The following is a 12556-nucleotide window of genomic DNA, read 5'->3' on the forward strand; positions in this document are numbered from 1 at the left end:
TCCTAGAGCTGGCAAATGTGAGGGGTAATGAAGGAACAGGGTAGATGGAGATACATCCTCTCTACTGTTGTGAATGTATCATTAATGAAGGCTAGTGTCTTACTTTGTCAGAGGGCTGCCAATGCAATATATCAAAAATGGGTTGACTTTCATAATGGGAGTGGAATTTTATTTGGGGAAAAAGCTTACAGTTCCAAGGTTGTGAAATGTCCATATCAAGGCACCATCAGCGATGATTTCTCCCCAAAGTCAGCTACTGGTGATTCCAGCATCTTGCCACGTGGTGATCAGGCATATAGCAGGGCTCATGGTCTCAGCCCTGAGCTGCTCCATGGTCCAAGGCCCTTGGGGGTCTCTTACCACACTTCTATGCTCTGCTGATTCCAGACTCCAGAACCTCTCAGCCTCCCAGGGCTTCTGTGCCTCTCTGTAGCTGCAGACGAACCTGGAGTCCTTTTTCTCACATGGCCAGGTCAAAATGACAAAGCTCCCTTTTTTACTGTATCTCTGTTTATATAAGACCCAACAAGAGGGCGGAAAGCCAACCTGTGCCATACGTCACTAATGTAGTCTGATCAAAAGAGTCCCACACCCACAGGAATGGAGTAGTTCAAAGAACATACTCATTTTCTTCTGGGGACTCATAAAAGAACTTCAAACAGTCATAGTTGAGTACACTACAGTAATTAACAACCCCAACATCTCCATTTTTATAACAATAAAGGTTTAATTCTAGTACATGTTACATGACTTTGCAGGTCAACTATGGCTCTGCATTAATCCTTTTCACTCTGGAATCTAGACTGAATGACTAGCCCCTATTTAGAACATGTCATCCTCATGACAGAAAAAACAGATAACTGCACCATGCAATGGCTCATAAAGCTCCTAATCAAAAAAGGCACAAATTAATTATGTTTTTATTTCATTGGTCAAAGGGAGTCATGTAGCCAAGTATGATGTAAACAGGAAGGGAAAATATAATCTTTTCACTGGGAAAAACCTAATAAATAATGGCTTAGAGACCTGATAGAAAAGAGCTTTGGAAAAGAGAAGGCAAACATTTTGAACATGCATATAGTCTACTACAGGATGTCCTGAGTCCTCACTGCTTCTCTGGCATGAGTATCTCTCAAAAGTCATTCAGATCCTATAAGGATAGAAGAGCCTTGTTCTGGTACATGACACTGTCTGTCTTTAAAGAAGACAGAATCCTCCATCTTTAATCTTAATTACAGGACTTAATATAGAGTTTGGAAGTTGTCTGTTTACAATCGATGTCCCTGTCCCAATCTGCAAACTCCCTGAGAAAAAAATGACGGTGTCTTACTCATCCTTGTATCTGTGGAGTGGACTGAATTGGATTGGATTGGATTGGATTGGATTGGACTAAATTGAACTGAATGTCACTACAAGAGAATACATGAATTCTAGTACCTATTCATTCATTCATTTATTCAAACCTCACTTATTTAAAAGTCACTGAACACCTATTATGCATAAATAAGACACCACATCTGTCTTTATGGAGCAGGAGAGTGAAATTTATTTTATTTCTTCTAAATAAAATATGGCTCTCTGAGCTCATATTTAACATGGAAAGGGGGTGTCCTTAAGATGGGGTTGGCCAGTAAATTCCAATTATCAAGTCTGAATACAGCACAAACACACATCAAAGCAACTCTTTTCCAGAAATCAATAAAGGAGAGCTAGTTGTTTGCATTTCTATCTTCTCCTACTAGACTATAAATTGCTTAAGGGCAGGGACTGGATTTTCTTTATCTATATGTAAAAAATTAGCACCATGTTAATATGTGTTCAATACATGCATGCAGTGGAACGGATAAAATTCTGCCACCCACAGCCCATCCATGTCTACATATTCTATCCTGATTTATTAATTTCTATTAGTTCCTCAACTGTATGTAGATATTTGGTGAAACACCAGTTCAAAGTTGCAGGCAACTTGGCCAAGGTCACAGGTAGCCACTAGGATCTGAACCCTTGCTCATAGCTCCCTGTAATCTCCATCCATATCACTTACCAAAGTGATAATAACATATTCATTTGGTTGGTAACATCATGCCTTTACCACTGATCCCAGGAGCAGGAACCATAAAATTTTTTCTTACTGTTGTATTTCTTGCACCTCCCTGAGAGTTGAACATAAGTTGATGTTCAATAAATGTCTATGGAATGAATGAATGACTGACTAGAACTGAGGGAACAGCTCCTCATCTGTATGAAAATAATAATGACTAACTCTGAAGACTATTGTGAGGACTAACTGATTCAATGTAGGTAAGGAATCAGCACAGTGCTTGGGACATGGGAAGCCACTAAAAAAGAGAAGAAATACCTAAAGGCCGGTGGCGCTGAGCTGAGCTGAGCAGGATTTGCAGAGGGAAGACATTGTTTTGTTGTTTCAGAGAAAACAATGAGTATAGGATGCAATGAGGGATCCTATCACATAAGGGACCAGGGACAGCAAGGAGTCATAAATCTAATGGGAGAGGAAGAATAGGATCAGATTAAGGGGGAGAGAAGGGAGGACTTGGCCTCATCAATTATCCAATCCTGGAGCTAACTGGTCAAGCTTTTCCAATCCATTAACTCCTAAGCTTCAAAAATGCCATATTAAGTACTAAATATATCAACTTCATGTGGCAAAATCCAGTCTGAGTCATAAAATCTCTATTAGATAATTCAGAAGTAAAAAGAAAAATAACCTATAGAGTCACATTTGGGAGACCAGTAAATTACCATTTTTTGGGTGTAGAAGCACCTTAAATAGGAGTTCTGATTTGTGTGTGTGTGTATGTGATATAAAAATCACTCAGGACATGAAACATGTATGAAACTTTAGATAATGAATGGAAACAGCTCTTAATAACTGCTGCTAAATGACACAAAGAAAGCATTAAATGAGGTAATTCATTAATGGAACTAGGAACTAGAATATCATATCGTTAAAATAAAAGGAGGGGGAGAAAAAGAGGGGGAGGAGAAGAAGAAACTTATATCACACATATTATAATACTTTTTCTAGTAGTCACCAAAGGGGTGCTGATGCAAAGGAACAGAAATTGTTTAGTTTTTATGAAGGGTATTTATTGGGGTATTTATGCAACATCCTACTGATGAGGCCTTAATTATTATTTAATCAAGTAAAAGTGAAACTCTGAATCCAATATAATCTAATATGCTTGGAGGGACAAAACAGGTTACAAATACAATTCAATATCTACTTTTGGAATTCATAAACAATATCAAACGGCCACACCTTCCAACTTCTGTTCTAAGGTCTTTACACATGCCCACTCATTTAATACTGAGAGGCCCTGTATTATATTGACCCTGGAGCCACACTACATGGCTTGAGCTCCCACTCTGTCACTTACTAGCTGTGGATTTGGGGTAAATTACTGAATCTCTTAGTGCCTCCATTCCCTCATCTACAAAAAAGGATAAGCCAATCATTTTGTGAATATTAGATAGTTAAATAAATCATCAGCATGAAATATGAGACAGAAAACAAATTAACTAAAATGTACTTTATATAACTCTTGCCCTGATTCAACTAAATACTGAAAGAAAACAAAAGATCTAGAGTTTATTCCAAATGCAGATGAGCCAAGCTCCCCCAAGTTGCCCCCAGAGGCATTCTGTGTTGCATTCTCTGTTAAGGTCACTTGTGGCCAACTCTCCAGTTTAGATGCATACCTCCCAAGATCTAATTCCCATGAAACAGCTTTTTGTATTTGACCAGGGATGAAAAGTCCTATATGTAAAAATCACCACATTTACATCTTCCAGTTTAAAAGTGAAGAAGTCTTTTTGTAGGCTCAACTTTCTTCAAAGAACTATGGCCTTATGTGAAAGTTGCAAAAGATATTTGCAATCAAAGGTCAGTTTCACCCTATTTTTTTTCTCCACATTGCACTTTGCAAATGACGGATTAATGCAGGGAACACAGGCCAAAGAGCTGAATGACTTTTGAAGGGGAAATGAATGTCCAGACCGGCCACCATTTATGAAACCACCCACCTAACAAATTACTAGGGAGGCAGCCTCATCCCAAGGTTAGAAGCACTAAATCCTGCCATCCAAGGTAATACTCATTTTAGTGCATCACCCTGCTATGAGTACCATTTTTTTCAGCTATCTTTTCTTAGCCTACTCCCAAATCTGAACAAGGTAGATCAACTACAGTGAAGAGGTTGGCAGGAAAAGACAATATCCTTGTTCTCAGTGGAGAACAGCATACACTCAGATACACCTTTCTTGAAGTTGTATTTTCTCCCCGAAAAAAGATATTTGTTTCCTGGAGTGTCATAGCAGCAGGAGGTCCAGGAGACCAAAACATTTCACAGCTTAAACCCTGCAAGAGGTAATATTTCTTTGCATGCACACAGCATCAGAAGTTGGTTTACAGAGAGGTTTCTCTCCCTCCTCTCCTACCTCCTCCTGAGAATGGAGAACAACATACTGAATTTTAAGGACTGTAGAAACACCAGTCCCTGGTGAAGAGAATCTAATTAGTGACAACGAAACTGTCACTTGGCATGGATCCAAGTCTTAAACTTTTGGCTCCAATTTCTGTTTTCAAGTATCTATGTCAGAGAATGGAAAAACCTCAAGCCCTTTTCTTTTGCTTAACCTTCTTTTAGCTAACCAAAGGAAAGGCAAAAGTGAAGTGATCCTCCTTTACAAAATGATTAAAAGCATCAGCCTGAGGCTCAGCTTTCATCAATAGGAGGGACATCACAGTGACAGAGTCATGACCGTGGGACATCCCTGTGAAAATGGAAAAGATGGAGAAAATGAAAGAAAAGGAATCAGAAGCCAAACAAACCTGAGAAACTGATCAATAAGCCAGGCATCATTGTTACATTTTTAATCTGCAAGCACATGGATTCAACAAGAAGAGAAAGTTTTCAATCAAACTGCTAAAAAACGAGATGTCCTGGTGTCTCCACCTCACACTGAGAAACTCAATCCTTTTTAAGTCTGGGAAAGGGGCATTTACTCCACCCTGCCTAAAACACTGACTTCTCTCCAGGGCCACTGGCTTCAAGGCATCCACCTGTGAACACGGCTGGAAAGGAAAGGCACATTTACCCATCTTTCACTAATAGCTCTGGCCTTCCCTTCTAGAATATTGCTGAGAGCAAGGGCAAGGGAAGGTGGTTGAAATGATGCTCAAATTGTGCTGTCAGGGATAAGAGTTTCTCAGACAAGTTCAGCTTTCCCGGTCAAAGCTCCAACTCACTCTAGTTTCAGATAGTTCTAACAGGCCTGAAGGAATGAATAGCATTTACTTGGCACAGTTAACTGAGTAATTCAGGAAGTACTTTGGGGATTATCTGGAGCCTCTGGTTTTCTTCATTTCCGGCTCATTCATTTCTGTTGGGCATCTCTTTATTTTTTAATGCCTCATTCTAAGTTTGAGAAAAGGTAAAGAAGAGTTGGAAACTGCCCAAGAAAATGTGGCTGTTGGTTAGAAGCTCGGTAGGAGGGAGAAAAGGGGAGTTCTGCATCGAAAGGGACTAAAACTATTCTAGAATTATCTGTGGGCTCCCGTTATTCAAACTATCCTACATTAATGCATTTGATACCCAAAGAACTGGAAGAAATGTGTTCAAATAGCCCCATTTCCACTCCCTAAATTGCCCTTCAAAATTCAAAGGAAGCAGTGAAAATTATAATTTACAATAAAAAAAGACCAGCATATATGGCAGGTTACTCAATTTAAAGAAATCATGAGAAGCCTGGATATTTGTCTTTAGAACAAAAAGAAGTTTAGGAAAAGAGAATGCCTTTCCATGTATAATATAGACCCTTAGGTACAGGACATTACACTGCTGGTTCAGTCACTAGGTCACACCTGCATTTGTTTATTTCTCCATCAGGGATATTTAGGCTATAATCAATGAATGCCTATGGCTTGATTATTAGGCAATTCAGGGTCATTTCACAAAAATTTTGTAATTATACATGTGAATATTTCTGGGGGAGATGATTTATAGCTTCTACCAACCTCCCAAAGTGCCATGTGTGTGTGTGTGAATCATAAAAGGTAAAACAACAACAACAAAACAAGCACAGAGTATACCCATTTTCCCTTTAGCTCTTTCTTCCTTGACCCCCTTTTCATAGAAATATTCAAATTAGCTTGAATTCCAGAGACCCTTTAACAGACCCAATGGCACAGAACTCTCATGCATCTTCCACCTGCTTCAGGCTCATTAAACACATAATTAGCATCTCTGGACAATAATGATGGTTGCTCAAGTTTATGAAATTCTTTCTCCCTAATCTCTAATTCCAGGTAGGTTTGTGTTTTAAGACTTCAGAAAAACCAGTCTGTCATTAAATGGAGAGCTGTAAAGATTTTACTACCATCATGATCAACAATACTATTATTGCCTCTATAGGAGAAATATAAACCAAAATGTTGTTTACATGTTGCCACTAAGGCCCCTACCACCTGACAACTGATGACATATGTCCTGAATTTTACCTCTGGAAGGATTGATTCAAATTGTGACAAGTGAGAGGGGGGAATAAATGTTGATATCTTGCCATAGGCTCAAAAAATACTTTTCTGCATCAGAGGAAATGCTTTGCCATTCCAGACAGATGACAAACAGTAATGATTTGAGGAGGATGGGTGGCAAGGCAGCTGAGGAGCCTTAACACAACTCTGCAGCCAAAACAGGTCAAAGGAGAGAAAGGACCAGAAAGCAGATGTCTGAGGTTCTCAGTTTCTATTTTAATCTCATTATTAACCCACTGTGAAGCCTTAGGCAAGACACCTAACCTCTCTGGGGCTCAGGTTTCACGAAAGTAAGATAAGGAAATAGGATTTGTTGAAAGATTTTTTAAAAACTCATCTTTCTAAGCAGTCAAACTTTTTCTTCAAATTAGGTTGCTAGGTTATATAGCAACTTAATATGTAGAACCATACATGTGAAGCTTCTAAGACTGATAAAGCAATAAGTACAGAAAGCCCACTTTCTAGCCCCACCCCCATCCTCAGCCAACCCCTGAGCGTCATTTTTCTGTAATACAGTTTCAAATCCACTGTAATGGATAGGCTGTTCAAATTTGACATTCTGGGTTGTGGTTTATTTTGCATCCCATCTCTTCAAGTCTGGATGACTCAGCAGTCCTGAACATCTGGCATTTAGTGATACCGATACTCATAGCAATGACAATGAAGCATGCAAAGGTCTGAGATGCTCTCTCAATTGGCAATCAAGGGATTTTACTTGATATAGTTTGTAGTGTGTTACATTACTATACAATTTTTCAGCAGCCTAAGCATTGGATTCCCCAAACATTATCTTCCAACCATATGGTGGACAAGAGAGCATAGATGATCAGGGGCCAGAATCAATGCCTGGATGTCTGGGGAACTTGGGGTTTACTTCTAATATGCCATGATACCTCCTGGTTGGCTTAAGGGTTGCAAAGCAATGCTGCAAGAGCAGTAACCAGGATCATGCAGGTAGAGCAGGTGAGACTCAGGAGGGGTCCTGAAGCAGACCAGGCCAGTGAAAATGCAAATCCTTAAATAAACCAAACACTGAAAGGAGAAACTCCAGGGAATGATGTAGAGGGACCTGGACAGCTCACCATCTGCTCTAGAGCTGAGCGCTTACTCCTAGACCCCACTGTGCCTTATACCTACTATGTAAGAGGCCCATGGCTCAATCTGGCCCCTTCCTTTCCCCATTCCTAGTCAACAGTCATGCTAGAGGGAGTCAAATTCCATCTGTTGTATTCCTAGAAGATGTTTTAGGATTTCTGTGTTTCTGGAAGCTTCAGTCAGGCAGATTCTCAAAAGAGGTAAAAATTTCTGAGGTTGATATAAGTTTTCGTCATGATATTTCATTTTCCATTGACTTGTTTCTCCCCAAACAAAATCCAGTACAGATGCCCAAGCTCTAAAATTAGTTTCAATGCACTAAACATAGATACCTGATCAGAAAGACCTAGGATCGAAATCCTGCCTCTGTCACTTACTGAGTAGGTGAACTTGGGCAACTCACTCAACTTCTTTGGATTGCAGTTTCTTGACCTGTAAAATGAGCCATTTGCAGAGCTCATCAGAGCACTAAATCAGATAGATTGGAAAATACCAGATTCAGTGCATGGCACACAGTAAACACTCAAAAAATCTGGCTGCTTTTATTGAGTAGCAGTAATTATCATTTATACTTAACTATAAATTTACCAACTACAACCCAAACAAAATTGTTTGCACATTTTTCCTTTTAGACTAGGTTAAAAAGAGGAAAACTTTCCTCCACCAGATTTTTTGTAACTATAAATTAGGAGAAAATAACTAGGTATACAGGATACTATTCTATTATTTTTCCATTAATCGGACTGTTTTGAAAATATAGAGCAATATTTTCCTCAGAATTGAAAAAGTCTAAACATTTGAAAGTTTATTGCAAACTTAATAACACTTGTACTTAAAAATCAGTCATCATAAGTATCTCTGTACCCCATGGCCTGTGACTTACAGAACTCGAACTAGAAAACAAATACCTATTATTAAAAAAACAATGGGATTTAAATGTCATGTTATACTAATAGTCAAAGTTGTTGAGCAAATTCTACCAAATTGCTTCTCAATAGGATTTTCCTAACCAATGTTTTAAAACCCAACAAGACCCTCTCCAATGAGCTTCATGTCTCTACTGGGGTTCATATCTGTACCATGATCACCTCATATGCATCATCCTGATGCCAGTCTTGTTGGATCCAGACTTTATTAAAATCTTAATATTTTGTTCATAGCTTTTTGCATTAATTTTGATTTTTTAAAATATTTTTAATCAGGATTACTGAATTTTTTGATACCCTCTTAAATTTTGTACCTGAAGCAAGTGTCCCACCTACCTTCCCCTAGTCCAGGGGTTTCAATGGACATTAAATAATTTTTTAACACAAACCTCCACTAAGCATTTTCACTTCCCCCACTATCACCTTGTTTATTTTACTTAATGAGACAGGCACACATTGATGTAAAGGTATTGCATGAAAACAACACTTGCTAAAGTTGTGGTTTCAACAGAGAAAATCCTAAGAACTGTACAACAAAGCAAAGCCCACAAATAGAGTTTAAAGAGACCCAATGAACCAAGAAGTATTTGCCCCCTGTTCCATTCTCCATATATGGCAGAAATCCAACACTTTTTTTTTTTTTGAAGTCCTACTGTATATAAAAAAATGATGCTGGGGTACCTTTCAACTATCCCATTTAACTCTCTCAACTTTGTATATTAGGTATTATTTTCTTCACTTCCCAATTTAAAAAATGAGAAGCAGAAAGTTCATAACTTCCTTGAGGTTATGATGCTAACTCATATGGGAACCTGGATATAATCCTAGTATATTTGATTCCCAAATTGCTGCTATTTCCATCACATCTGGTATATTAAGAGAAGCAAACTGGCCAGGTTATGTTGTCTTCAGAGGCTATTGCCATATAAGCCATCTGTTGGGGGCAGGGAGGGGTGAGAGAGAAGAAAAATTCTGGGTTTATATTAAGCTAATTCCCTCCACAACTAAATTGCTGTTTATCAGCCACCAGCCATAGTGTCTCTAATCCCACAGAAACAGAAAAAGCTGTATGCTCCAGAATAGCACAGGGCTTTTGCCAGGCATACTACACCACAGGGACATGGTAAGCAACCTTGTATCAAATATCCTCTTCACTGAGATAAGGAAGACACAAATCATTTTTGTGATCAAACAGCATGAAGCTTTTAAATAGGTAGAAATTACATATTACATCTTATTGCTAAAAATCTCCAGTAAAGATATAAACAGAAATCCACACATATAACAAATCATACTTAACTGTGACTGCTATCTGATTTATGGTAGGTTATATATTATTGAATCATGTGAACATGGTGCTGGAATGGAGCCCAGACCAGGAAATGTAACAAAGAATCAAAAAAGAAAAAAGGTGGGGAAAGAAATTTCTCCTTTTTTCCCTGTGCTCTCCTCTCCTATCTTATCCTATTGCTCTCCTCTCCTTTGTTCAGCTCTGCTCTCATCTCCTCTCTTCTCCCTTTCCCTTCCCTTCCCTCCTGTCCCACCTCTTCCCTCCCCTTCACTCTGAAACCTCTCCTGTCCTTGCCTCCTCCACTCCTCCCCCTCTCTTCTCTCCCTCCCCCTTCACCCCTCAGACTTTTAAAGCAAACCTGAGTAAAAAAATTTACTCAAAATATATTCCCTCAGTTGGCAATGTACTTTCCGAAATAACTAAAGGTTTCTCAGTTTACTGTAGAATTGAAATGAAATGAACGGAGCAAGCAGTGAATACTTGCATGGTAGATATTCATCATCTTGTGCTCTCAAACAGGTTTGTTTACTTAGGTTTATATGATGGAACACTGAAAAAGGAAAAAGCAATTATGTTTCCATTGTATTTTGGAGAAAAAAAAGCCCCACTTAAAAGTGGAGGAAAGGATTCCATGCAGAAAGTAATTAAAACAGTAATGAAACAAGATTTTTTGTTTTATAAATATTTATCTGAAACATGCAATTATAAAAATTGCATTTAAAATAAACAAAATCATCAAGGAATGATTTTTGTCCTAAATTTTGAAATTCAAAACTAATTTATATTTTTCTCTTTTCTTGTCTTTCATTCATTCTTTCTTACATTCCTTGATTCTTTGTGTATTCATTGTCATGTGTGTATTGAGAAAAACACAAGACAAAGAGAACAAAAGAGAGGAAGCATGATCCTTCAAATGTAAATTATGATGTATAAGAAGATGAAAGATTGCATCTACGCCTGCCTCTGCTCACCTGATAAGATAAAATCTGACTGAATTGGGAATATATGTCATGTCTAAGTAACAATCTTATAATCTGTGGATTGGAAATCAATGCTCACATTAAAAGTGTGGTATTCTGATTTGTGAGTTCCTTAACATGCTAATGGCCTTTAAAAAATTTTTTTTTAATGATGCAGCATCTATATCCTTATAAATAGAGCTACTGGGGAGGCCATAGCAAAAGGACTCAAAGCTGGAACATCTGGCCTCTTTACTTTTCAACTTAAAACAGTGGCCTTGCCTAATAAAAATAAAAGTAAGTTCTAGAGTCTGAGCACAAGCTCTAGGGCTCTCTCTCTAGCTGGAATGGAAAGGCTTTGCCAAGTCCCAGGCCAGGTATCAGGTCTAGAGAGGAGCGAGGGCTAATAAAATGAAGAAGCCAGTCAAGTTTCATTTTGCACAATGCCTCCAATCAGTTGGTAGTGTCTGCCTTGAGTTTTATGTTAGGAAGTATTCTCAAGTAATATCTGGTATTCAAGAAAAGAGCTATGATCATCTTATGCTGTCTGGCATGGACATAGTAGCCATATTCATACCAAGTACTTACTACCCCTATAAATGCAGTCAATGGCATCCATAAGAAGCATGTTCTAGGGGTCCTAAGAAAAGAGAGATCACATTGAACTGGAAGAATCAGAAAACGTTTTATGTAGGAGGTGACATTTGAACTGGACTATGGAAAGTTAATAGGATTTCAATTTTTTTTTTTTTTAGGTAGAGGGGCCTGTAGAAAAAAAAGCACAGAAGGAGGAATGTTTAAGGACAGTTTGGAGAAATAGTAGTAGGTTTGTTTGGTAAGAGGGCAAGATAAATCCATGACAGGGATGAGAAATATGAGGTAGGAAGAGTAAATCAAAGACTACTGGATAAGTATTGACTGCCAGTGTAAAAGTTTATTATTAAGTATTAGTAGGTAATGGTAAGCCAATGAGGAATTTTGAGGAGTAGCATCATATAACCAGAGTTGGGCTTTGGAAAGTTTAATTTGGCAAGAAATACATAGAATAAATTTGATGGGAGATGTTTATGGACGATAGGAAGATCTGCTACTTCCTGCCACTGCACTAATAAAGACCAGGGGTATTGAAAGCTTGAACTAAATATAGAAATAGAAGATTGTAAGAGGGTTCAAATAATTTATCAGATGTCAAAGATGAGATACAAGTAATTTAAAACAAAGATGCAAATATTGACCCTGAGTGATGAAAAGTAGCATTAAAGGAAATGAGGAGACGGGAAGTGGATTTGGCTCAACTGATAGCATCTGCCTACCAAATGGGAGGTCCAGGGTTTAAACCCAGGGCCTCCTGACCTGTGTGGTGAGCTGGCCCACGTGCAGTGCTGATGTGCGTAAAAAGTGCTGTGCCACACAGGGTATCCCTGGTGTAGGGGAGCCCCATGCGCAAGGAGTGCACCCCTCAAGGACAGCTGCCCCTTGCGAATAAAGTGCAGCCTTCCCAGGAGTGGCACTGCATACACAGAGAGCTGACACAGCAAGATGACGCAACAAAAAGAGACACAGATTCCTCATGCCACTGACAAGAATGCAAGCAGACAAAGAAGAACACACACAGCAAATGGACACAGAGAACAGACAATGGGAGAGTGGGGATGGGGGGTGGGAAGGGGAGAGAAATAAATTTAAAAAAAAGAAAAAAAGAAATGAGGAGATACTTTAGTAAGAT

At 38.7% G+C, this 12556-nt stretch overlaps 1 protein-coding gene across 2 annotated transcripts in view; it reads right to left on the reverse strand.

Annotated features, from left to right (window-relative positions):
- The window catches only part of NELL1 (neural EGFL like 1), a 1045701-nt gene that overhangs the window by 194273 nt on the left and 838872 nt on the right, over positions 1–12556 (reverse strand). The window lies entirely within an intron of this gene.

This window comes from Dasypus novemcinctus, chromosome 10, assembly GCF_030445035.2.
Source record: "Dasypus novemcinctus isolate mDasNov1 chromosome 10, mDasNov1.1.hap2, whole genome shotgun sequence".
In the NCBI taxonomy this organism is placed as follows: Eukaryota; Metazoa; Chordata; class Mammalia; order Cingulata; family Dasypodidae; genus Dasypus; species Dasypus novemcinctus.